General features: G+C 41.6%; 1 protein-coding gene across 2 annotated transcripts in view; it reads right to left on the bottom strand.

Annotated features, from left to right (window-relative positions):
- ADAMTS2 (ADAM metallopeptidase with thrombospondin type 1 motif 2) overlaps nt 1-26364 on the bottom strand; it is a 191106-nt gene that overhangs the window by 91223 nt on the left and 73519 nt on the right. The gene's annotated exons all lie outside the window — the stretch shown is intronic.

Raw genomic sequence — 26364 nt, 5'->3', positions numbered from 1 at the left:
GAATACTGGGCGGTGGGATGGGATGGGGTGGGATGGGGTGGGATGTCTCTCCACTGTCCGGTTCGGGATCACCCAACTTCAGTGCAAGGGGAAGGGCTCTAGCCTGGATTTGGTTATGTGCAGCCGAACTGAAAGCAAGTGAAAATCTTGTCATTTTCTTCAGAGATCAAAAATTCCCTCACTGTAAGGTGCTGCTATTTACTTTGTTATGTTCAGCCACATACCAGTTTAATACACTTATGGCTGAAATCCTGCCAGCTCTCCCTAGCTACACCTCTGGTATCTTTTGCTAGAAAACCAGTATTTCTGGCATAAATAAATGGTTGGCACCAGGCAGATTTCCATCCGCTGTGAAAAGGTCAGACACACACTATTTTTAGTGCATATTTAGGGCCCATTCAGGCTTGATTCATGCCTACTTTTAATTCAGAGAGTTAAGAATAGTATAAAGTCACAGTACTTTAAAACTCATTTAGGAAACATCTAAATGGAAAACCTAATAACCTTCCAGTGACCCAAAATGGATTTAAGTGAGATTAGTAACAGAAAATTAATTTTCTTGTGATAAAGGACAGTTGGTTTCATCATGATGATGTGATAATTTAGTCTTAAACCAATTATAGTTATAGCCTTGCTGGTATCTTACACTGTATCTGCTGAAATAGTTTTATCTATCAAAATCCAAACACAAGCTCAGTAACAATGATCTTCTCAGGCGTTTTTTGGTGCCTAAAATGTCTTCAGTAAGCCTGGCTTCTTGAGCAAGCACAGCTCAGCAGTTTTTGAAGATGAGGCTTTTCCAAAAGTATTAAAAATTGTAACTTAGCAGCTACCTTGAAAAATGTAGGCCACCTGTTGCATTCAGTGGAAAAACAATCAAGATGCTTATTCTCAAATCTTCAAGCAAGCCGAACAGGCTATGAAACATGATTTCCCTTCCACAGACTGTCAAAGTCAACTGTTTGATGTAAGAGATGCTCAGTTTTGAAGTTGCTTCTGTGAGGAAAGACTATGCACCAAGAACAGCTTAAGGGGACTCAACCACAAGTACATCCCAGGACAGAGTCCTTCTCACGAGAGAAAGACATGCTGTGAAGTTGTTTTGCCTGAATTCAGATTTGAAGAGGCACTCAGCATTATTTCAGGGGCTGAAGGGAGAAAGAGGGAGGGGGAAAAAGTCTGTTACATGATGCAGCTTGGCATTTTGTGGCAGCAGATAAACAGAAAATGCAGGATCAGTGTATACACCGATAAAGCTTGAGAGACTGTAATGAAATCCTGACCACTTAAGTCAAAATCATGGTTGTCTACTCCAGTGTTTGCAGTCTGAGCAAGACTTAGAAGCCCTGTACTCTAGGGCTGTCCCATAGGAGCATGGGGGAATGCTGGTTATCCCACTGGAAGCCTGTTTGCAGCTTGGCTCATGTTTTATGCATAGGAGATGTAGGATGTCAAGCTGAAGAGTGGTGTACACAGCCCTGCAGCTCATCAGTGCCTGAAAGATCAACGAGGAAACCTCTTTTTCTAGAGGCATAAGAAGGTTTCCATTCCCATCAAATGCATTTCAAAGTGATTCTAATGTAGAATGGGAAGAAAAAAAAAAAAAAAAAAATTCAGTTGCTGTAGTCCATAGTGGGGAAGGTGGGGAAAGATTAGAAGAATTCAGATTTAGTCCCTGAATGACAACTATCACACTCAAAAGTTAGCAGTCACAAGTGGCCATAATGAAAGGAGCCAAAGCAGTCATTTATCTCTTCTCCTGGTAGTCAATTTGTTCATTTACTTCTCTCTGAAGATATTCTCTTTATTCTATATATATGTGTCCAGGAAGGAGTCTTTCACCCATCCAGAGCAACAAACGCCAACAACCTAAAAATCTGCCACTGGAGACTTTACCTGTCTCCCAGAAACTGTAATTGCTTTCTTGGTATCACTAATGAACTGCAACTCTGTAACCTACATTCAAGCTGTCAAATCTTGCCGCCTACTAATACTCATGAAAACCAACGTATTTCTTCTCTCTGCACACAACATACACTATTTTCACTAACTGAACTATAGAAAATAGAGGCATTTTAACTGTCTTTTCATTTCTGAGACACATATTGCTTTCCTTGAAGAAAATACTTTTTATTTGGAAAAACTAGACTAACTTTAGAAAAACAACCATGAAAGCAGGTTGGCAAATTTATATGACGGAATATAGGTGAGACCTTTACTAAAAATGGCATTTCTAGCAATGAACCAAAACATGTTTAATATTAAACTTTGTTTTCCCATATCCACAGGAAACAGCTGTACTTGCATTGTGTTAGTTAAAACACTTCACTGAAATTCATGGCAAAACAAGTAAGCAGAACATTACTGCTCATCTGGAGGCCTGAATGGACTTAGGTTATTGTCTCACCAAGTTCATGCACACACGGAAGGATTCTGGTGATGTAAGAACACGCACTCCACTTTCCAAACTAGTGGCCTGATGGCCTTAGAAATCCACTGCCTCTCCCAAAGCAGACGTTAAGTAGACAGAAAATTAAAGCCAATGAAATTAACTTCTGGAAAAATGAAAATGGAGGATAAGGGCTTAGCTGGCTCCTGCCATTTTTCAACTGCTTGTTTCACCACAACGGGCACAAGAGAACAGATCTGTAAAATTAACCGGGCAGCATCGCAGGTGAACTGTGCTTTGAGTAAGTCTTTAAAAGCAACCTGGTGCCAGGGTAAGGAGCCTCCTCACTTCCATTCACTTTCAACTCATGGTTGCACATTGTATAACTAGATACACAAGAGATACTCACCAGTTGGCTTTTAATACCTCTCCACAGGTAAATATGACAAGCATTTAGGAAGCTGCCTTCTTGGCTATGTAAGCTTTCACAAACCAGTGATATTAGCTGTGTGGAACAAGAAAGAGAAGCTGCAGGTTTTTGACTTGGAAAATGAGGTGGGGTGGTTTGCCTTTATTCCGTCCTGGAGACTAGTAATCTGTTTGATTTCTCTGTATTCTCAGCAGTACTCCATCAACAGCCTTTGCTCAGTCATTGCAGGAAACCAGCCTTTGGGTGAGAATCCTGCACAAACTTCATGCACCCACCCCAGTGAGAAACCCTTTAAATATTTCCATGTTTGTGTATCTGTGGCACAATGCATCCTTAAGAACCATACATCCAGTACATCCAGTACTGGGTCAGGTCAGTTGTGTACAATTTGCAAAACTGCAACTTTCATGAGTTCCTTTCCATCCTGGAATCTGTTGTACGAAAGGTTTGTTCTATAAAAACACTACGTAGATATAGTAGAATTTTCCTGCTGCACCCAGGTCCATGGTTGTTGTTATCCTTACAACACTCCCTACATCTCTCACACACCTTCCCCTGCAGACAACTCAAACTAGGTCACAATCCATGGAGTGAGTCATCGTGCCCAACTTTAGCATCTGATGCAGCGAGCTGTTTAGGAATCTACTCACCTTAGACCCTATAAATAGTCAGCAAAGGAAATAAAGGCATCTCCAGATGGTGATTCAGAAAGACACCAACCTAGATGCTCCGAGTCCTTTTTCAGAGGAATTTCTCTGTGTCTGCTGACTGTGTAAGATGGAAGCCAAGGACATGGGGTGGGTGGCTGTGTCAGAGCCGGGTGCTACACAGGGTGCTTTCATTTTTAATGATGTCATGACCTGCTATTAACTTCCATTTTAAACTCTTGGGGACAGGCATAGAAGGTCAAGTGTCCTGTAAAACAAAACTCAAGAATCCATACATAATAACTGTGCTCACATGCTTGCAGGCTGATGCTGACCCCCTGGTTCCCAACTGCTCCAGTGGCTGGGGCTGCACTGGAACCCAGGCACTGCTTCGGGAAAAACAGACTCCCACCATCTCCTACTACAGCCTCACCAGCTCCCCACACACAAGAGAAGTTCCTCCAAGGCCCTCTCTTACCCCCAAAGGTTCACTTAATGACATTATTTTCTCAATAACCCACTTCTGCATAAGCACTAACGCACCTAATGGTTGCCCAGTTTTTACAAGCAACACAACAGGAGGTAGAAGGAAATGCTGAACATGACTAACACGCCTCGCTCTGTCCAGCATAGAAAACACGATTTATTTTTTCAGTACATCTTCATCACACCAGTGAAAATACAGGCTGCGGAGAGCAAGTTCTGTCTCATAGCAAATTCAAGACTCTGTTAAAATTATGGAAGTTTCATGTAAATTGGTGTAAGTCAAATCTCAGAAGACAAACACCTGCCCCACCCCAGGACTGTAGCAGCGATTGTCATCAAAATTTCTAGAAACTTACCAGGGCAAAGAAAAACCTCAATGACTAAATATCTTACTGCATAGTCTCTTGACATTGCCTTTTAAAGAACAATCTTTCTTGAAATAAGATCAGTCAAAGAAGCCTAGACTGGCATTTATTAAACACCACTTATTCGTAGCATAGATATAGATTGTTTAGGCCTTCTCCAGCAGCGTGGTGCTAGAGAATACCAATGATTTCACTGAGCTTTGGATTAACTCCCACTGGAAGTATTTCAGGAATCAATCACTGCCCAAGTATCCATCAGAAAACACTTCGGATCCAGTAGGAAACAGGAATAAGTACAGATTGTCCTTCATCTCTCCAGTACAGAAAAACAGAAATCCCAGATTTAAATAGCATTTCTAAAACAGCACTGTCAAAGGTTGTCTCAGCTATAAAGGTTGCTTACTGGAAGCGCCTTCATTAATGCTTGTGCAACCTTCACCCTGGTCCCCAGTGCTTATGTATTATGATGCAGATTTTAACAAGATGGACACATCCTCTTTTTTTTTTTTCCACCGAACCTCTGACCACACAAACGATAAGCATATGTAGGCATGAATCAGAAGAGGGCACTGAATGGTTTTCTGCAGAATTTTTTTTCTCACATGCTGCAAAAGATGAGAAGCGTGTTGAAAAGTGTCTAAGGAAGGAAAACGAAGTGATGTACGGGAGAACCGATCTCCGTTCTATGGCATGCACCGCACAGATTTTCGTTTGCAGGGACCACTAAATATGTGTGCTTCATTTAGTAGCCATCTGGCTTGAAACATCAGCCTTTCGTTTTCAAAAGCCTCAAGCTCTTCTATCTGCAAACGGGCGTTACAGTTGCTCAGTGTGTTCTCAATGTTTAAATCACTTTAAAAAAGGTGCCTGAAATGGGCCAGCCAGAATAGGAGGAAAGTTTCAGCTGTAACCACTTCACCCAGTTCTCTTCTCTGTAAGATGTTGGAAAACCACTCTCTTCTCACAGAAGGCTATGAAAACAGATGCGTTAATGGCTGTGAAACGTTCAGGCAGAGCAGTGATTAGCATCAGGAAAAAAACCCTGGAGGAAGTTCAGAGCCAGATCTGAAAAGGGATCAGGATTGAAGGCATGAAGGGACACCCTGGACTGCAAAAAGAAAACAAAATCCAGCAGATGCTCCCCTGGAGAGCCTTGTTTACCGTGTTCATCAAGTAGGACCTGAATAGCGTTGCCAAAAGCCACTCTGGCTGAAGTCTCCACTGTAACTTGGTCCTGGCAGACACATGACACAAAAAAACTTCTGCCCAAACCAGTAAAGTTTGGCAAATTTTTAGCAAAATTAAATCAGAGTTCAATAATAGGAAGCATCATGTAAACTCAGTGATAGCTGATACTACCCACTCTGCTTACAACTCTGCCATCTCTCAAGATAAACCGCCAGCTTCAAACTGCCCACGTAGAGATTCATTGAGACGCCCAGAGGAAAGTTCCGCGTTGCTTTGTTCAGGGGAAAGTGTGAAATTTATCATATGCCTTTTCTTTTTGCTTTCCCTTTTCCCCTTACTTCAGACTGACAAGTGCAAATTAAAATTTCACACCCAGCCTCGAGCAGGGAGCATGAAATTCTGATTTGGGGGATTTAGGTAGATTTCTCCAGCGTTACACAGGCAGCAGCTGCCCAAGTCAGCGCTAGCGAGCTTGCCCTGGCCAACCTGCCCTGGCCAGCCTGACCTGGCCTCGGGCAAACACTTCTTAGAGCAAATGTTTAGCGTGGAGAAAATGCAGATGTAGCACTAACAGCGTTATTGCGCATTCATATTTCTATTTTTATTATTGATAATAATAAAAAGTATTTATCCTGGAAAATACCCTCAGATCAGTCGAATTGAGGCCATAGACACCACAAACACTGTTGATTGCCAGTGTCAGTGCAATAGAGCCACTTACAGGGCAGTCAAAGATAACAGAAAGTTCATACATCAAACCATGTAAAACTTAATACATGATTCATACTGAACAGAGATATGTACTCTGCCCTTATTCTAGAAGCAAGAAAGGATTTATTACTTTGGATCTTTTTTTTTTTTAGATATTCCCTGTCCTTAGAAGCCTATTGCTATTTTCTTTCTCTGTGGAGGCCCCATCTACTCCATGTTCTGGGAATAGCTGAGGAACTATTTCAGAGGTGCTGACCTTGATCTCTTGGGCATGGTTATTCCATGCCAACCTCAAGAACACTTCTGGCATTGCTAAAGATGAGCCACAGGAAAGAGTAATAGGAGACAGAAACTAAAAAGATCGAGAGATTTTGATACTGTGAGGTACAGAGCATCTTCACCTGCTTTGTTACCCCCTGCCCCTGTTCCCTTAGCCCTTGGAGACCTCTGGAGATGCACAGCCAACACCACCTCCCTGCATGTCTCGTATTTCCTTCACAATTTTGTTGGACAACACACCAGCCCTTGAGAAACTCCATCCCTGTTGCAGCTCAGTGGCACTACAGTACCAAAGAGCAGCAAATGAAGGAATAGTTTAGCAAAATTCACAAGATGCACTTTCATGTGCCAGAAGCATACCATAACACTCTACCAAATCGGATTCCCTGGGAAAGTTCCTAGTAATCTCAGAGGAGCCACAGCTTCACTCAGGTCTGACTGTCCCAAATGCACTAATATCTGCGTTTGGCACTGTGGCATTTCTCATTGTCAAATTTTGACTTTCCAAATATTTAATTAAGCAAAACTATTTGCAAAGCACTTGGGTGAATGACACTAATGCTTTGAACTTCAGAGAGATTCAGTCTTTTCCCTGTTGCCAAACTGCTGCAACATGGCAGTGCTGGATGAGAGAACACGTGTGGATGTTAGCAAGTGCCACTCACTTCTGGATTTTTCATTACCTTGAACGGTGGAGTTACATTTTTATAACGTTAAATTCCCACCAGTTCCTGCTGACATTCATGATTTAACTGGCAAGGACTGCAGTGAACTGCTGAGCAATCCATTTAAAGAAATAGGTTGGATATATTGGCTAGGAATTTTCTGGCACCAGTTCCTGTGTTTTGGTTAGTATATAACAGGAGCACAGACATTCAATGATCTATTTTCCTCTTTGCAAAGAACAACATTCTCCCCATTTTTGGAAACCATCTAGCATGTGGAAAATAAAGAGGTGGGACTAGAGTCAACTCTCAGTTCTGCCGGTAGATATTTAGTGCAACCTCAATGAAGTCAATGGCTTTGGAGAGTTTTGGACCATCACCAGTGTAGTCGAGAGAAGTTACTGACTCAGTAACTTTTGAAAAGCCTCTGTATGAAACAGATCTAGGAATTCAACACCTGCATTATTAAGGTTTTTGTTTGTGATTACATTTTATTATCTTTGAAACTCTTTTTAATTCAAAGTTGGGATGCGATGTCATTCCAACACCACGCAGCCACAACACTTCTGGAAAAGTATCCCTTAAAGAAAGTAACTACACCCTATGTCAGCACAGCACTGCAGGATTAACAGCATCCTCCACATTTGAACACTGCTTTGTCCCAATTCTGAATCTACAAAAACCAGCCTTGCTCAGTCAGGATGTTTTAATCACTGAGACTTACTTGGGAATATGAACATATGAATAAGAGTCATTCCTCCTTCCAAACACCACCAAACCAGAGCAGAACATGAACTCTGCTCAAGGACACACATTTACTCAGCTGATGACTATGTTGCCAAGCTGCCTACCCATTTGCTTTATTTTTCTTTTTTAAGGGTGTGGAAATCTTTGTTCATTTAAAGGCTTCCTTCTGGTTTATTGTCCTGGATCACTTACCTTCTGGGTGATGATTAGCAGTACAAGCAACAGTGTGGATACAGGGATATTGGTGCCTTATCCCAAACAGAATTTGTCTTCCCACAGAACTAAGTTACACAACGACAGAAGCGAGGTTGCATCATTTTAACTACAGGAGGTTACATTAGTACGATTTTTGTATTTACATAAAGATGAAGAAAAAAAAATAATCAGCTACAGGAACTAAAAAGTACATCTTGATTGAAAGATGGCTGAGACAACCTGATAACAGCTTATGTGTCTAGAAAACACTGGCACATGGAAGGGAAGGAATTTTTTTAAAGAAAAAAGTGGGGGAGGGTTAGCTACAAAGGATAGATTGTGAAAAATTATTAAACCTAGACCCAAGAAAAAAATTTTAAGCGGTGAGATCATTTAGACTATAATGTAGGCTCCAAGTGCAAAATATTGGAGTTTCTTTCTCTGGAATTCTTTTAAATAAGTCTGAACAATGTACAGGAGGGAGTGGTGGTACATGGGCTCGGGGTGCACCCAAGGACCAAAGAGATTATTTCCATAGTAGGCAGAGGATACTGATACCGCTACACAAGCGACCTCAAAGATCTGGAGCATTTGGCTTCTGAATCATAAAGAGCAATAAACACCTCATATTCTAACCACATTTCTATGGTTTTGCTTACACTGAAAAGTCATATATCAGATGGTACGCAGATCGGCGCGAGGCAGAGACAGATGCAAAGAGTGAGGAATCATTTGTAACCATTGCAAAGCATCCCTCCGTGGGAAATCCTGCGTTTCTCTGGGTTACACAGAAATTAAGTGTATTTCCTGCCCATTTGGTCAGAGGGAGTGAATATGCAGAATGGAAAGTAACAGCCTCTCAAGACAAGTAAAATTTGAGAATGACCAACAGTCAAGAAACAGACTGGAAATATCAAGTCAAAACAGGACTTTAATTTTAATTCAACAAACCATTAACAAGCACTCCAAGCCAGGAGAAAAATACAGCCAAAACCAACTAATAGTGAGGAAAATGCCTTCAACTAAATGATCTGACTGAATGCTTCTCCATGCTCATGTAGAGAAAGGTTGATATGTCTGATCAAAAACTTAAGAGCCTTGGTGATAAATCATCTGCACCAAATTTTCAATTTAATTTTCATTTTTTTTTCCTTCAATTAATTATATATTGCTTGAAAAATTCAAACTACATTTCCCTCCTGCTTTGATAAGAATGGTTACAAAATCAAAATAGGCTCTGATTTTGGCCAAAATTTATTGTATTTTTCCAGAGGGGAAAAAAAAAACAAACCAGAAACAGAAAAAAATGAAGATATACCTTTGTGGGTGGCCTCCTGCAAAACTGGCAAAAGAAACCCACTGCTTTCCAGTTTCACTTCTATATTCAGACATGTTTGCATAACTTTTGCATTTGGAAAGGATCTTTCATATTTCAGGGAAAGATGGTTCTAGTAAGGAAAAAATTCCTTACCCAATAACAATTTCCTTTTGTATTCTTCAGTTTTAGTTCAGCAAAGAAAGCTTCATCTTGTTCAACAGCACAATCCAAAAACCACTGAAACTTGATTCTTATCAAACACAATCCTAACAAAGCTCTTGAGAACAGTACATCCTTGAGACTAAGGTTTTTACATTAGTTTGTTCATCCAGGTTTCTTCCTATTTCTGCTCTTTATCTTCCCAGAAATTTTGCCCAGGTGGAATTAGAGAACACTGGCTGTTTGTCTCACATTTCTAGATGTCCAGATGTTTGACCAAGCTACTGGTGTTTTGGACACTCCTCCATGGAAGAGCACTGGTCATGACATAACCAACTCTGTAAGTACAATAAATCTAATGCAGCTGCAATGTACCGGAACAACTGAGCCACACACGTACCCAGTAAATTTGAAACGTCCTTTAGCACTGTGTCACATGTGCAGAGCATGCTCTAAAATTTCCCAAGTGCATGCAGCAAACAGGACACTACTGGTATGTGCTGGGTTTACAGTGTGTAGGTGGGCCAGTGGTGCAGGACATGTACACCAAGTCCCACACAACTTGGACACCACAGATTCTCTCTGGTTGCTGCGCACACAGATCCCTGTTTGGAAAATTCTGGACAGAATGATGATCCACAGGGCCTAACAGATTTGTCCAAGTCCTATTAAAATGCATCAAAAAATCAGGTGACACTGAAACTCTTCATGAAACTTGATCATTTAGCCATAAGGATATATACTTCTTGCAAGATACAGCTAAATCAGCAAAGAACAACACTTCAGATTGGAAGGCAGATTGGAAGAATTGAGTTTTTTGACACTGCTTAATTAAGCTATGCTGCTTTTCACACCAGGACTGCCAGCAGAAGGCAAAACATATTGCAAGCATACAGTTCTCCCTACAACCAGACACTAAATGGCACTCTTTCTTCGCTTCCTCACTCTGCTACGTGCCGTTCCACCTTGCCTACCAACCATCCTGGCAGGGAACCATCATGCACTGAGCGTGCACCAGAGCTGCTCTTCCCCAGGAATAAGGTGAGTTGTGCTGCTGTTCTCACCCCGTCTGCCCAGGAGCCAACGAAGCCCCTCAGCCAGCAGGGACAGGGCATTACGTGTCTGTACTCTAAGCAGGAAAGTTTTCTCCTGGCAAAGGGCAAGAGCACTGAGCAATGAAAACACCTGCAGCAGCAGAGTGTGTCTTTAGACCCCTCTGCAAAGGGAGAGCAGATCCTAGCCTGGATTTGCACAGCAGCCCCCTCTTCCAGCCCAAGCTCAGCACTTCCAAGGGAAGGAAATTCACCCTGAGCTCTTGGCAGAGTCTCTGAAACATCCTGTTAATCCCTTTGTGGTTTTCAAGAGCAAAAAGTGAAATGAAATTAAGTCCAAGGGCTTACCCTGACTTTGTCATTAAGGCGATTGTGAGGGGCAGAAACAAGAGGAGAGCAGCTAACACGTATACAGAGGTCAGACCAGGAGCTTCAAAGTGTGTAGGTGCCTTATTGATTCTTCCTTCAGATCCTGAAACCAATAAAATTACCTTCTTGAGAATCTTTCTATAGAGGCTGAGGACAGTAATTTCTCCTGGATATCTAAAGAACCTGAAACATGTTTTGAAAAACTTGAACTATTTACACTTATGATAAAGGAAGTGAGAAAGGTATCTGCACATGTCAATGACTTCTGGAAGAATGGGGAGAGACAAATACTGGTTTTGGTGTTACTGCACAGGAAAATGTGTTTCCTTTTCAGCTATAACAGAACTGAGAGGTGCTTTCCATGGATTTAATGGGTATTTTAGGATTCAGGGAGCAAGGATTGCCTGTTGGTTTTGTGTTTCAAGCCAAATGTGCCTGTGACTGAGAAATTCCCCTAACTGCTACCACAATGATACCAAATTCTTCCAACAATTTCACTATAAATTGGAAGAAAATAAAATGAGAGAAGCAAAGGCCTCATGCAACATGACGCCTTGGTATACAGTGGTCAAAACATTGAGGGAGTATCAATGGTTCCTTGAAAAATGTGGATGAGAAGCCTGAAAGATACTAGGATATCTGGGAAAGGTGGAATTCACCAAGAATCACCTGGAGACCTAATTTATTTTTTTTTTCTTAATAAAAGTTATTTGCTCTAAAAGTGGCTCAGCCAGATGAGACAAAAAGAGAGGAACTGGAAGAACAAACCAGTAACAACAGAGCTGAGGAGTAAAAATTTTTTACTTCCTACAGTTACACTGTAGAGTTGGAATAGTTTTGTTGAACTGAAGAAACATACAAAAGAACAGCCCAATGCTAATTCAATCAATTATTGAAATCAGTTGAGCAGTTTTCAGAAAATTGGAGCAGAGGGATGAGAAGAAGGTACGGCTACATGAACACAAAGCAGTGATTTTTGGAACATACTATGGGAAAGGAAGGCACTATGTATGTCCTGCAAACTGGATTAAAAACAAAGTATGAATGGAATAACGAGATTAAGGACAGTGAAGCGCATCTCCCAAAAAGAGGGCTGTAAAAAGAAAATTCAGAAAATTATTTAATCAGAAAGCACCAGAAGGAATGGAGGCACGATTATTACTGACAGAGCTTAACAAAATTACATGCCAGCTCTGAATGCATCTGTAACAAACCCTGGAGGAAGGTGTACCTGACCAGGTGACAGGAAGAAAGGCTGTGCTCATTAAAAAGAAAAGAGCAGCTTGCACTGAAATCCCAAGACATATAACTTGGTCACTTATGATCTGGAAGCTTCTTATCAGATTCATTAACGACCAATTGCTTGAACTGGGTGAAACTAATGATGTGTTTCTTCACATGAGGAAGGGTATTGACAAAACATAAGTGGGGAGAAAAAAAAAAAAAAAAATCCTCTCATAGTGACCAAGCTGCTGAAGGCAGAAAAAGACTCTGCCTGAATTCTGAGTAAATTATGTGAATGTGTATGATGTTGTCACAAGCCTGCATGCTAAGTGGTGAAAGCACATCTGCTGCAACTGTAAAATAGCACATAAAAACATACAATCTATGCAAGCAATGCAGTGAAAAACCAGTAAAAAATAAGAGTATTTTCCAAGGGGCTCTGATAATTTTTCATGAACAATGAAAGATGTTGCTGTCTCTTGAGAGACATAAAAGGGACGTCAGAGAGCACGGAACAGCATGGCATGGTCTCGTCAGGAATACCCGGGTCCATCCCATCACATCCATAGGTACGCTCCATCATCAGGAATACACAGATCATATTCTTAATGCTCAATTATTAAAGTAACTTCAAGTTATATAGATCAGTTTCAATGTGTTCAAATGAATCCCAGAGTAAATTGTGAAAACTGGAAGGCACAAAATTAATCAAAAGAGAAGCAGACAAAACACTTTGCAATTCAGGCAAATTCAGCCACCCAGTTTCCCACAGCCTTGAACTGAGTCTGCCCCCACTAAACTCACTGGGAACTTTTCCATTAAAATCAGTGTGAACGGGATCAAGTGCATGGTTTGGCTGAACCCTATCCACTTGCCAACCAGTAATTTATTATTACAAAGGCAGTTCCCAGAAAATGCATGCATATAAGGTCTATGAGAATTAGCTATCCCATAACATGCATTGCCTACGGGGATTTTGAAAGAGACACTGTAATTTATTTGGTGGGAGTACAGTTCCATTTCACATTGCAAAGACTACGAGCTCTCCTTTAAAAACTTAAGAAAATTGAAAAGAAATAATCTTAAGGAAGAAATGTGGCCTGTTAGCTAAGGGATTCTTTCTCCCAGATATTCTTGGAAATGCCCCTGCCGCCACTTCAGAGACAATCAGGCTTTCCAGTTGTCTGACCTGAGACCCATAAGGGCTGTAAATCCTACTAGTGCAATCAATCTTATCTGCCGCAAATCTTCAGAGCTTAGACTCACCAGTTTTCTTGCAAGGAACGCTCTGCCCTTTGCCTGTGCTTTCCACCAGGGTTTCAGCAGCACAGAAGACCATTTAATTCTCTTCAGGATGTCTGATAAGAGGTTCCCAAATGGAACAGCAGGCAATCAGTTATTATGGACTAGTAGACACCTCCACAGAGATCTAAGGCTTAACTAATTGAAGCCATGCGCCCTTCCCACCCACATCCTACCATCACCACCAACACTGTAACAGGAGCATGAAAGCAGCCAGGCGAGGCTCTCCTGAAGTCCGTTAGCACCTCTAATAAAAGCATCATAGGAGTCGCTACAAATGTTTACAATCATTCTACCTCTATCACACATCCAGCCACAAATACAAAACAGTTCCACAGTCAAAAAAAATAACAGAATTGAACCCTCAGGGCTGTCACTTGATGTTACTTACTGTCAGTGGAGTCTTAAACAAAACTTCCACTTAACTTTCAGCCCAGACTTTATTCTGAAGCCTGTGTTTTTCTTATCTGCATTTTGTTGCTATGCTGTTGCCCATACATTTTGCAGCAGACTGATAGATTTTGCCCGTCTTCAAAAAATATTCTGCTTCAGTAATTTATGACCTGCAGGTCAATATCTGAAATGCTACAATAGGTTGCCATGGAAATGTCAATACCATCCATTTCTCTGCACACATGTAATTGGGATATCCAAGAAAAATACCTGGAAATTCAGAAATTATATTCAAGTCATCTTAAGGTGACTCAAAATCAGATTTTCCCCCTTTGTTATATTTTGCGCTGGAGATTGAGCAGCATTTTAGGGCTGCCTAGGACATTCAATACCCCTAGCTAAAGCCTTTGGGCTGTCTTTTTCTAACCATTTCATACTTTAACAAGTCTCCAGAGGCTCTGCTTAAAGAAAACCAAAGCAAAAAATACTTCAGCTTGCAACTAGAATATAAAGTTAAAATGTATGATTTTCAGCCTGCTCTTTAGTCAGCACTTTCTAAAGATGGACTGGGAAAAGGCTAAGCTGAACTGGCAGGAAGAATGGCCAGTGAGCTTGTGAACAAGGATTCAAGCCCAGATTTATCTATGACTTCAGACAATATATCATTTTAAGATCACAGCCCTGAAAGAACTGATTCCCCAATTCCCATTAAATCCATTTTTTTATGTACTGGGAAAAAAAAAATCTGCTTTAAAAGCCATTTTCAAGCCCCAAATATCTAGGGTTTGGCATACCCAGCTTCAATGTGAATAAATGGGTACGAGAGCACTGAGATGCAGAGACCTCTGTAAAGTGGGGACCAAACCTCTGCCCTACTCCACAGGGAGAAAGATATGAATGACTGTGATATGTTCATTACTATAAATAACAGCGTCTCTCTATAAAAGGAAAACCCTAGAAAAAAAGAAACCCAGTAGGATGAATGAACTCTGAACACTGTGGTATCGTGAAGCTCAATTAGACAAACAGGATTGCTGCCCACTCACCAATACAAAACACAGCTCGTACGATGCAATTTTCAGTGCCTATTAATTTCATATATATATTAATAGTCAGTCGAGGGCAATTTCTCTTGTTGGTATTTAGTTACTGTTGCTACGAGTCATACCAGATGCTGTCCCATGAAGTGACCCAAGTTTGCTGCCCTACAGAAGAATGACGTTTCCAAAATGTCACCACTTCCCACATCCAAAGACCCATTTGAAACCCCACATCACTTAAGCCACGCTGCCAATTTCTTCCAAAGAAAATTCACAACAAAAAAAAAGAGATCAGACAGAGAAAACAAAACAATGGTTCATATTTCTTTAAAGGCTAAAAAAAAAATAAAAATATCCCTACACCACCAAGGCAAACTTTCTCTGCTGCCTTCCCTGCTAAGCACGCGACGCAGTGTTTGAAGGGAGGCACAGGGATGGATGCTCTGGGGGAAGTTGCTTCAGGCATAAAACATTTCTCAGTGTCTCTCACCATTCAGAGTCAGCAAGCACCTTCAACCACTGTAATATGCCTCCATGTGTACAACAGGAAAAAAGACCTCCTTGACAGGCAAACAGACACGGCACAAAGGGCATAGATACCTAACAAGATTATAAGTTTAAAAAATTCCCACAGGTGGCAGTTCACAGAAACCACTCTTGGGCTTTTCTTGACAGGTTACTTTTAGGACTGAGCATGTCTTATGTGCGACTTGTTCTTTGGCAAAAGAATCCTTCCTCAAATGTTCTATAAATAATCACTCCAATTTTTTAAAAGCTACAATGGTTGAAGCAGTATTAAAATATTAGGGTTACCAGCAAAAGAAAAAAAAAAATAGAATCCATGTCTCTTAAAATTGACAGTGTGTAGTAGCCAAAGCCTGCAAAATGGAGCAAAGCCCAGGGAAATTAATTTTGTTCCAAGGACAACTGTGCTAAAGAAAGCGATCCTTAGCACGGCGAGGCTCCTGCAGCACGACAGCTCCCGAGCGGGCCAGCAGCGAGGCACTGCGGAGCCGGCTGCTCCCACCTCCTGCCTTCCGCTGGCCCTTCGGGATCTCCGGCCGCCTGTCCTCGCGCCCGCGTCAGGCCGCGCTGCAAAGGGCTGCTGAGGAACCTCCTCTGAAGAGCTACCTACCTGTGGAACTGTCATCTCCGGACTGGAAAGAAAAGCGATCCCTAAACCCCTCGCCATCCAGATTGTGATTAATAATTTTTTCCCCTTGAAAGCACTACACGTTGACGGGCAGGCGAGCCATGCCAGATGGTCCGAGCACACGCAGAGAGCTGGAACAAGTAAGTTACTGCACAAAAACTCACAGATAAAAGGAAGAGCAAAGATGCATACCAGGCTTTTAATCAAAGAACCTGCTGAAAAATAAAACTACACGGTGTTTAACCCATTAACAAGCACTGCAGTTCCACGAGCTGTGCAACACCACATAGTTGAAGAGGAACCTCCTAGCTGTAAGAGACTCACCCTTTGCACAGGGATGGGACAAGTGGACGATGGAAGTGGGTGCCCCTCTCTAGGAAGGTCTCCTTCCACACACGCAGCCAGCGGAGAGCAGAGGCTCCGTGGGCACTGAGAAAAGCAATGCAATGATTTGGTTGCCCGCCCTGGCGTTGCTGGACCATTCAACAGCCTCCAGCCGGTGACTGCATCCCTCTCAGCAACGCGGCTCAGGCAGCGACAGGTGGCAGAGGGACCGTGCGGCCAGTGAGGGGGAGAAGGGCTAGTCTGTCATTACCACAGCGTTAGATCAGTTTAAACCAATTACCAAGCCATGCCCTTGTTCTTATTACAATAGTAGAGTTTCAATAACAGAGTATCAGGATGCAGGTTTGAGCAGGCAGTGCTGCAGGGTTTGAACTAGGCAAGAGCATCACACCACGTCCAGGATGGGATGGTAAGTCAGCGAGCAGCTAGTGAGCCTTTAACAGAAGTGGTTCGAATCCAAGAAGGCACCTCTGTATTAACGAAATAATCATTGTTTGGCTTAAGAGAATGTCGTGGTCCAAGTCAGTCCTGCAGACAGAACATTTTAAATCTAATATGCAAATGTTAGGTGACATGACTCCTGAGGTTTATATTCAAATAAGCAAAGACAATTAAATCCAAACTATTGCCAGCAAACATGCACATGGGACTTTGTGCCATACAGACTTTTGGACAAAATATTTTGTAAAATAATTAATTTGTAACATGATCATCTAGAAAAATCATAGTTTGTGCTCATATTTTGGAGTAACATAGTTTCTGCTACTGCTTTATCCCATTGTTTCAAAACAAGTTTCTGCTCTACAGAAAAGCACAAATTTTCAAGAATAAATTAACACTGTACCACAGTGCAGATTCAAAGCAACTGAAAACAGAAATTTTACTGTTTTTTTCCTGGGCTAAGATCCTCTTGCCTTTCATAATTTCACAAACGCACAAGGGAAAGGAGACTTGCAGTAGCCAAAATGAAAGTTATCACCACTGTTCCTTGCTTTTCAAGTGAAAGTTATTTTTACCTAGAAAGTCCGGGCAGCCCCAAACATTGCTTAGGGAATTCAAAACACAGAGAACACAAATAAATAAGCAAAAGTTACAAAATGGCTACAGAACATTATTACCCAGCACAGGCTCTAGCTATAAACCTATACTCTGTGGACCAGGCACCTAATACACACCAACCACCGGGTTACTACAGGTGTAGTAGAGCCTCCTGCAGAGTGTAACACATGCTTTGCTAAAGCATAAGCATCAAAGAAGCACATGCTTCCTGGCTCATCACTGCACCTGCAGATACCAGGGGAAGAACCAGGCCCAAAGAGCTGCCCCCCACTCCCACCCCATCTACAAAAGGCAGGTGAAATGCTCTGTACCCTCTCCCTCTGGCCAGGGTGCCCAGCGGGTCGTAGTGGTGAGCAGTAGTTGTCTGCACTGCTAAGCTCGCCCGGCACTGCTGCGTCCCACCGAGCCGTGTGGGACCTGGGCTTGCAATGGGAAGGGAGGCAGGACAAGCAGTTGTGGCTATACAGGGAGATGAGTTTTGTGTACTGGAAAGAACAACCTTTAAATGGGAACAGTGCATGACACAGTGATTAAAGGCATTACACCATCACTTATGATACACCAAGTCAGCTAAAGAAAACCACCCTTCAGCTCAGGCATTAGCTACCTGGGCTTTTGCTTTGAACGTGCCCAGTGATGACTGTCTACACAGCGCCAGCTCTGAGGCCCTGAAGAACTCTCATTTCAACCAGCACTGAGCTCATGAGCAACACAGCATTTGCTTGTAGAGATGTGCTTGGCAAACAGTAGCCACCATGAATTAAATCTGTGCAGCGAAAGACTAAGTGATTTGTTTCTCATTCTCCAGCTGGGTCTTGCACTGCTATGAACGCAGTGACCCTTCCAGTGCCCCTTCTGCAAGCACCGGGATACCAGCAGCACACAGACTTCTTCAGCAGCTGGCCACTGAGGAGAACATTTTACACAGATGAGAACAGCCAGTACCAGCTGGAATACATTTATAATCCCCGGACCATTTCACAAGGCCTCACATGTGGCTCTTCCATTGCAAGACATGACAGAAATTTAGATATTTGAAGGATATCCATCTTCCTCGCAACTCTGGGCTTGCCCATTGCTTTCATTTGATGATGCCTGGAGCTTTTAGCCTGATCAAACCATTTTATCATCATTATTATGGACAGCAGACAAGATTTATGCCTCTTTTAGTCTGAAAACATTTTAAACAGAAAATGTTTATCGGCATTTTCTACTAGAGCTTATTTTAGTGACGCATACCAGATGCTATTTTGCATATTGTTATTAAACACAGAGTTTGAATCCCATGGTACAAAACAGCAAACACTACATGCTACCCATATTTTTGGAATTCTCAGTTCCAGAATCCATTTCCTAAATGGAGATACAGGTTGCAGAACACTTTCAGTTTGTCAGGACAGAATATTAAGGTCTTTCTGTGAACAAGTTTCTCCCTCTTTGTGCCTGGCAGAGACATCAGAACCCGCTGGATCACTGCCATCCTCTGTCTTTCTCAGCAGGTTGGACAACATGAACACAGCTTGTAAATAAACAAACCCCAATAGGATGACACTTCATGGAAAAACTCACGAGAAAATGTGAAATTGCAAAAACCGTGTGGGTGTGCACATACATTTTTATAAGCAAAACCTCCTCACATGCCTGTGGGCGGCTGCACACACTGACACATGGCAAGCCCTCGCACGGGCTCTGAAGGCAAGGTTTGACTTATGAACTGCTGCTCCCATGAACTCTGCTCTTACACTGGGCTATTACCAGCAAGAAACAGGATCAGCTTGCAGTAAAAACAAGGTTTATGTTACCCTTGTCCGAAAGGCAAATATTTTGTTCTCTCTTTCCTCCCTGGAGACTGCAAAGCTAAATTCATTAAGGATTGTGAGATCAATGGATATTATAAGGAAGAATAAAAGCAAGCCTTAATGAAATCTGTTGTAAAATGTTTTGTCTCTATAAACGTATCTATAAACAAACAAGTGTTGACTAAATGTAAATATAAACAAACAAGTGATTAAGCAAGTTTCGTTTCACACACCCCTCGTGCTGAATTGATAGAATAATGTGAAAACTAAAATGAGCTCTTTCCCCATGCTTTCCTCAGAGCTTCTCACAAAATTTTGCAAGAGTATTTGTATGAGAACTGGAAACTGTCATTTTATAGACCAATATCAGCTTTATCCTAATTCTGTTATATTTAGCAACATTTGGTAATATACAACTCCAGCTGTAAGCTGTTTACAACGATCACTTACGAGAGCTCTATCATACTTGAATTTAGTAGAGAGGCTAAAATGAACTCATCAGTCGAGAATGAAATTAATTTTATTTTTACATTAGCTGATCATACAAGCAAATCAGTGATATTTAAATAAGGACAAATAATTAAGTTGTTCACCTTTACTTCACGCATATTTGAGTAACTTGCTCCAGTAACTTGGCTTATAACCAAAACAGGAACCCAACTCCATTCAGGAAAAAAAAAAAAAAAAAAGAAAAAAGCCTAAGGTATGTATCTGAATCCCACTGAATCGCTCCACGCTGCTCCAACAATTTTTACTTACGTACAAGAGGATTTATGTCACTGGCAAAACAAAACAGAGCTGCAGTTACTACAGATTGGATGTCATGAAGAAATAATAATGAGAAAGGATTTAATGAATGTTCAATCATTCCGAAAGCAATTTTTAGCATATAGAAAAAGGAGGTTCTTAATTAAAAGCAAAAATCCTTTGAAGGCACAATATACTTTCCAAAGCACTCAAAAATTCAAAAAAGCCCACTGTAAAAGTTGCCCACACAGCTTTACTGTGTATGCACATCACCACGGATCTTTAGTTACATGAGCACTTCCCCTCTGAAAAAACACTGCAAAATTACTAGTAGTAAAAAAAAAAAAAATTAGTTTCATCATAATTTTATTTCCAGGCAAAAGAAAACTGCCTGTCCCACAAGCACTGGAAGGGGTTGACTTTTTACCTGAGTCCATTCTGTGGCCCAGCTAGGGCCACCTGCTGGGGAGGTCTATGGTAGAAAATTCTATCAACTGGAAAAAAAGAAGCTATTTCTTACATTTCACAGCAAGCACATGTAAGAGCACTGTTCATTAGCCTTCACCTAATCATCCCAGATGATTTATTGCACTGATATAAAAACAAAAACCTTTAGATTAACCCTGAAGTTTCATATTAAAATTGCTGCAAGGGTCTTATTTGCCTGTGTTAGCAAAGAACTGCTTCATCAGCTGCGCCTACAGTTGGGAAAGGTGACATCCAATGGCCTAATACCACTCCCTGGAGACTTGTTTTTTCCTGAGTGCATAACCTTGCTTCTGATTCAAAAGTTGATTTGCAACTGAATTCTCAATCTTTCTCTTCCCAGAAAAGCCCCATGAATCTGCAATGTGAAATTCAGAGAAAACTGAAGACAGGAGAGAAAGACAGATGTATTTATCATGCACAGATGATGTAGGAAGGAGACAAAAAATATTGTCATCAGTGCCTTACTGACTGCAAAATAAGAGAACAGTAATTAATCAGCAGGAGTACACGCTGAGAGGAAATATTGATTGAATTTGGAGAAACTTCAGTTTCCTGAAGGAACTGTTCCCCTGCAAAGGTAACCGGGAAAGTTTCTGTAAATTAGAATGGCAACCAGCCAGTCTGCAGCCAATCTGAGTGTCGTTTCAGGCAATCCAGAAAAATATACACCACATGCACATTGGTTTCTAAAAAGTAATTTAAATACATTAGTAAATCAATGGCATTGACAGCTTGATGGACTATGATGGAGGAGTCTTCGTCTGAAATACCATCTTTAAAACCTGTAAAGTTCTAGCAACTGAGTTGTTACAACTTTATCATATTCTTAACTTTTTCATCTTCTCCAACAACTTCTAGTGTTTGGTTGTTTCAGCTTAAATTGACGTGGATTTCACCCATGCTGAACTGGCCCCCAATACCTTGGGACTCCCAAACGTCCCATCAGTGCAAGGAGGAGGAAAGGCTTTTGTCCTTTTGCATCGTGAAGGGGCAGGAGATGTCAGAAACAGGACTGAGGAACAGCTCTGCTCTGATGAGGTTTGGGTATCTGTCAGAAAGGCACTGGTTGCCTCTAGTGAGTAGAGACAGCAACTTATTTCTGTCCTTTTGCCGGACTGGTATTCATTTATGGCCACGGGGATGTTGGCCACCCTTGACATAAAAAAAGAAAACAGTAGTAGAAATAAAAATAACCATAAAGAAAAGGATGTCTTTTGCCCCAAGTAGTACATCACTGAGTCACACAAAATGATCACATCTTTCAGCACCAAGCCACCACTCCACTCCTCTGAAGGTCAGATCACAAGCCAACCCAAGTATCGCCATGGGAAGGGGTCAGGAGTCTCCAGCAGAGGCTGTGAGTCTGTCCATCCCATCAGCTCAGAGTATATTCATGCTGGGACTTGTGTCAGATTGGGTTTGGCCATTCCAAAGAATAATTAGTGGTTAAGAAACAACAATCTGCCTGGTTTAAGCACATTTGAAGAGTTACCTTGCTGTCTTCCTCAGTAATAAACTGTTCTTGGCTAAGGTCATCTTTCATCTGCACAGTAAATAAAACTGTCAACTAAAGCTGAGTTTCTGTTTCTCATCAGTCAAGCAATACAATAAAACTCAGAGCAGCGTATTTAGACAATGATTTTGAGAGAGAAGGCAACCCTTAAGGAAGTTTTAGTATAATCATTTCCTCTCAGTTGATAAACATAACAGACACAGTAATTCAGCTGGGGAAATGTGATATTAAAGCTTACAAGCCTGATAATCAGATTGTCTTCGGAGACAAAAATCAAGCTGGTTTTCCAGACCTCACCATAACCATTAATTAAATACTTACCATCTCTTCACTTAACATCTAAAGAACATTTAAGCAAAAACCCAGCAGTTTCACGAAAAAACAACCTCCTCTAGCTTGCCCATTTAATTCTAGTTCCATCATGTAGGAAGTTTTACTGCTGTCAAGCAACATTTCTCATCTTTGTAAGAAAGAATTCAACTGGAAATATTAAAATATTTTCAACGTGCTTGTTATTTTTATCTAGAGGAAGATAAATTATTATATGCATGCAAGTAGTAAAAGCAGTTGCCAGAAAAAATAGGGTTTATTCCCACCATACCTGCAATACATCAACCACTATACGAAAATATTTCTCTTTCCAAAACAATTAGCCTAATTTGTAATGAGCTCACACAGACTTTCACCGTACTACTCTGCTGCAGATTACTACTTGCCTAAAATATGATGCTTACATTTTTCCAGTACATTAACAAATAGTATTGTTTGAGAGGGGAAAAATAGGTAGAACAGTACACCCTTTACTCTGTGCTTCTCACAAACACCTGATAATCCTACACCAGTCAAAACACAATGATCCAGGCTGCCAGAACAAGTATTTACTTTTCCCAGTATTCTGATAGTGTTTTATGTATATGCAGAAACAAACCTGGTACGGTCTGGAACCAGACGAGAGCTCTGTCACTCCTTTCACATCCATTCTCTCCCAGCACATTCCACTTCTTAAAACCCAGCACATCAGCAGAGCCTTCATAAAAGATGACGCATACCTTGATCTCTCTGGGGCTCAGGAAGTTGTGGTTTTTGTTTGCTCATATTTTTTAAACAGATGGAACAAATTCTCAATTTCCCTTACTATAATATGAGAGATAATAGTGTATGGAAAATGCTAGAAAAACCCTGTTGTCAGGTCCACCTCACTATACCTGTTAGCACAATCTAGAATTTACTTCCACAGTTGGAAAAATGCAACTTTTTTTTTTCTTTATGCATGAATCCACCCTCACAACTAGTCGATGGATCTTCCATCTGTTCTAATTGTCTTTTGTGAAAGATCAGCTGTCCATCAGCTTCAGGGAATTCTCTCCTGCTGTCCTGCAGCTCCATGTTGGAGCTCTCTGTCTAGGCAGCCACAGGGGCATGCACATGATCTTCAAAAAACCACTATCCATAAGAACTACATTTCACAGAATCGTAGTATACCAGGTTGGAAAGGACCTTAACAATCATCTGGTCCAACCCTTCTTGGCAAAAGCACTGTCTAGACAAGGTGTTCCAGTGCCCTGTCCAGCTGAACCTTGGGGTCCAGTGTTGGTCCTTGGGTGTCCAATGTTGGGGAATCCATCACTTCTCTGGGGACATTATTCTAGTGGCTGATTGTTCTCATTGTGAAAAATTTTCCTCCCGTGTCCAACCAGAATCTCCCCAGGAATAACTTGTACCTGTTCCCCCTCATCTTTTCCATGTGACTCCTTGAAAAAAGGGACTCTCCGTCTTCTTTGCTACCATGCTTTAAATACTGGAACATGTTGATAAGGTCTCCCCTAAGCCTTCTCTTCTCAAGGCTGAACAAACCCAGTCTCTCAGCTTTTCTCACAAGGCAGGCTTCCCAGTCCTTTGATCATCTTTGTGGCCCTTCTCTGGACCCTCTCCAGCCTGCCCACATCTTTTTTGTACAGCAGGGACCAAAACTGAGCACAGTATTCCAGGTGTGGCCTGACAAGTGCTGAGTAGAGTGGGCCAATGACTTCTTTATCTCTGCTGGTAATGCCCTAAATCCCCACAGAGATTCATTACAACAATAACGAAGGTTAGAGCAAGTTTGCACGCAAAGTTTCAAATGACTAAACAAAAGCACCCACTCAGGCAGCAAGCTGGGCATGAAGAGCTCTTTGCTTCTGCATTCTGCATGGAGACAGGAGGTGTGAAGAGCCCCCCCCAAGCACTGCGCTGCAGGAGGTCCCCTGTGCCCAGCCAGGATCTTCTGCTCCACAGACCCAGCCCCACTTCTGCAAGGGAGAACCTGGAGAGATTTCCCTAACAACAGCACCCTAACAGACCCGCCAACTGTGGGACTAAATCCCAGAGCCCTTGTGCCATGCGAGGCATGGTGTGACCAGTGCCCAGCACAAGCCCCAAGTCCTTGAAAGGACAACAGACCCACCCGACTCCGAGTTCATGGAGCTTTCAATTCCTTCACCTCCTGTTTCACTGGGGGGAGAACAGCTTGTCCTATTTCTTGTGAAAAGAGTGCCAGAGATAGGAAGATTTATAAGGAATTTGTATCTATCCAAACCCAAACATTCAAAAATCATGACTCACAATCCCCTCCCAAATCATGGGATTAAATTAACATATGGGATTTTGAAAGATGATGTCTTTAAAATTATGGAATACTATATACTTCGTGTTACTCATTAATTTTAAATAGTTACACAGTCAGAAACTACAAAGTTTTTATTAACAGTTAAAAGAGCCAGAAGCTCACCTAGAAAAAAAAAAAATCATCACATATTCATAAGATTCCTGGGGGCTGGACCTTTAAAAATAGTCCAAGTGTTATAATTCATCACGTGTAAATTTATGGGACTTGGCAACAATGCAGTTGTCTCCAGGGATGGTGGAATAAGGGGAATGATCTTGGTTAACCTCTTTTTTTTTTTTTTTTTTTAAATAGATACAGCATGCTGAAAGTGCCCTACTAAGTATTTCCTAAATAAACCCATTGATTAATTTAGAGCACTATGGAAACACGCAGCACAGCGTGCTTATCAACACCCAGTCACTAAATATTTTGACATTTGTTACCCAAAACTAGATGCATTCTGGAAAAAGACAAACTGGAAAATTAAATTACAATTTTTGAAAGCATGTCCTTTCCATGCCTCTTACCTAGAGCAAATTAGAGGTGGGAATCCAGGTTTAATAAAAAGTAGAGAACAGACCTGTTTCGGAGCAGCCATTCACTTTTTTTGTTAAAGGCAAAGAGAATTTCATGGAAAATAAACCCCGTACAGTATAGTGTGTTTTTTTTCCAAAAATAAAAACTAATTTTTAACCAATTTTACAAATCAAAAGATGATGGATGGAAGGGAGGATAACTACTCTCAGCATTTCTTCCTTATTTTAAAATTTGAAATACGAAAAATCGCAACTATTCCTACCTACCCCGACACCCGCTGTTCCAGACGTGGGCAGTGCTACACCTCATGAGGCCTGGCCTGCACGAGTTCAGCCTCGCCTTTGCTTTTTAATCCCACGCTGCAGGCTGATGGCTGTTATTACCGGAGACTACCACCTCCAGCCCTTAGGCGGGCGCACGGCACAGGTGAGGTGACAGACGCGGAGGTCTGGTGGCATCACGCACCGCATGTGGCCTTGCTGCCAGGCACGGCGGGGCTGCTCCTGGGCTCCATGAGAAGCCACACAGCACGGTGCTGCATTTCAGAGAGGTGTTTTCAGATATTGCTGTCAGAGCCTTCCTCCAGCAGGTACCGCATGCCAATAACTGGAGCTGATCTACAATTTATGCTTTTCTGTATACCAGACTCCTACTCCTGAGGAATATTTACCATCTGAAAACAAAAATACTGCCATAAGGTGTGAATAAAATCAAGTGTCTTTTGTTTAAGAGGAAATAGAGTGCCTGGCTGATATTTTCCAACACTGCAATAATCTTATAAACATCTATCTACTATCAGAGCAACTTCCATCCTATGATTCCAGGACTGTGGCACTCAGACTCCCGCATCCCCATCTCCGCTCCACAACGAGTACAAAGGCAACCAGAAGAGCCCAACACAGCACTGCCTCAGTCACAAAATTCATGGGGCATTTTGACAGCCAAAGTGGAAAATAAAAGAGTTAGTTGAAGGCCATTGTTTGCTTTTCTTTTTTCTCCCTGTTCCAACCTGAACATTGACAAATTCATACTGTTCACTTGGCCCTAATTTCAGTGCCTCATATCTGTGACTATCTGTTTCTTCAAGTGGCTTCTGGGGATTACTATATGCAAGATGCC

This window comes from Athene noctua, chromosome 12 (assembly GCF_965140245.1).
Source record: "Athene noctua chromosome 12, bAthNoc1.hap1.1, whole genome shotgun sequence".
NCBI lineage: Eukaryota > Metazoa > Chordata > Aves > Strigiformes > Strigidae > Athene > Athene noctua.
The sequence above is the reverse complement of the archived record's forward strand: the minus strand, read 5'-3'. Positions and strand labels throughout refer to the sequence as shown.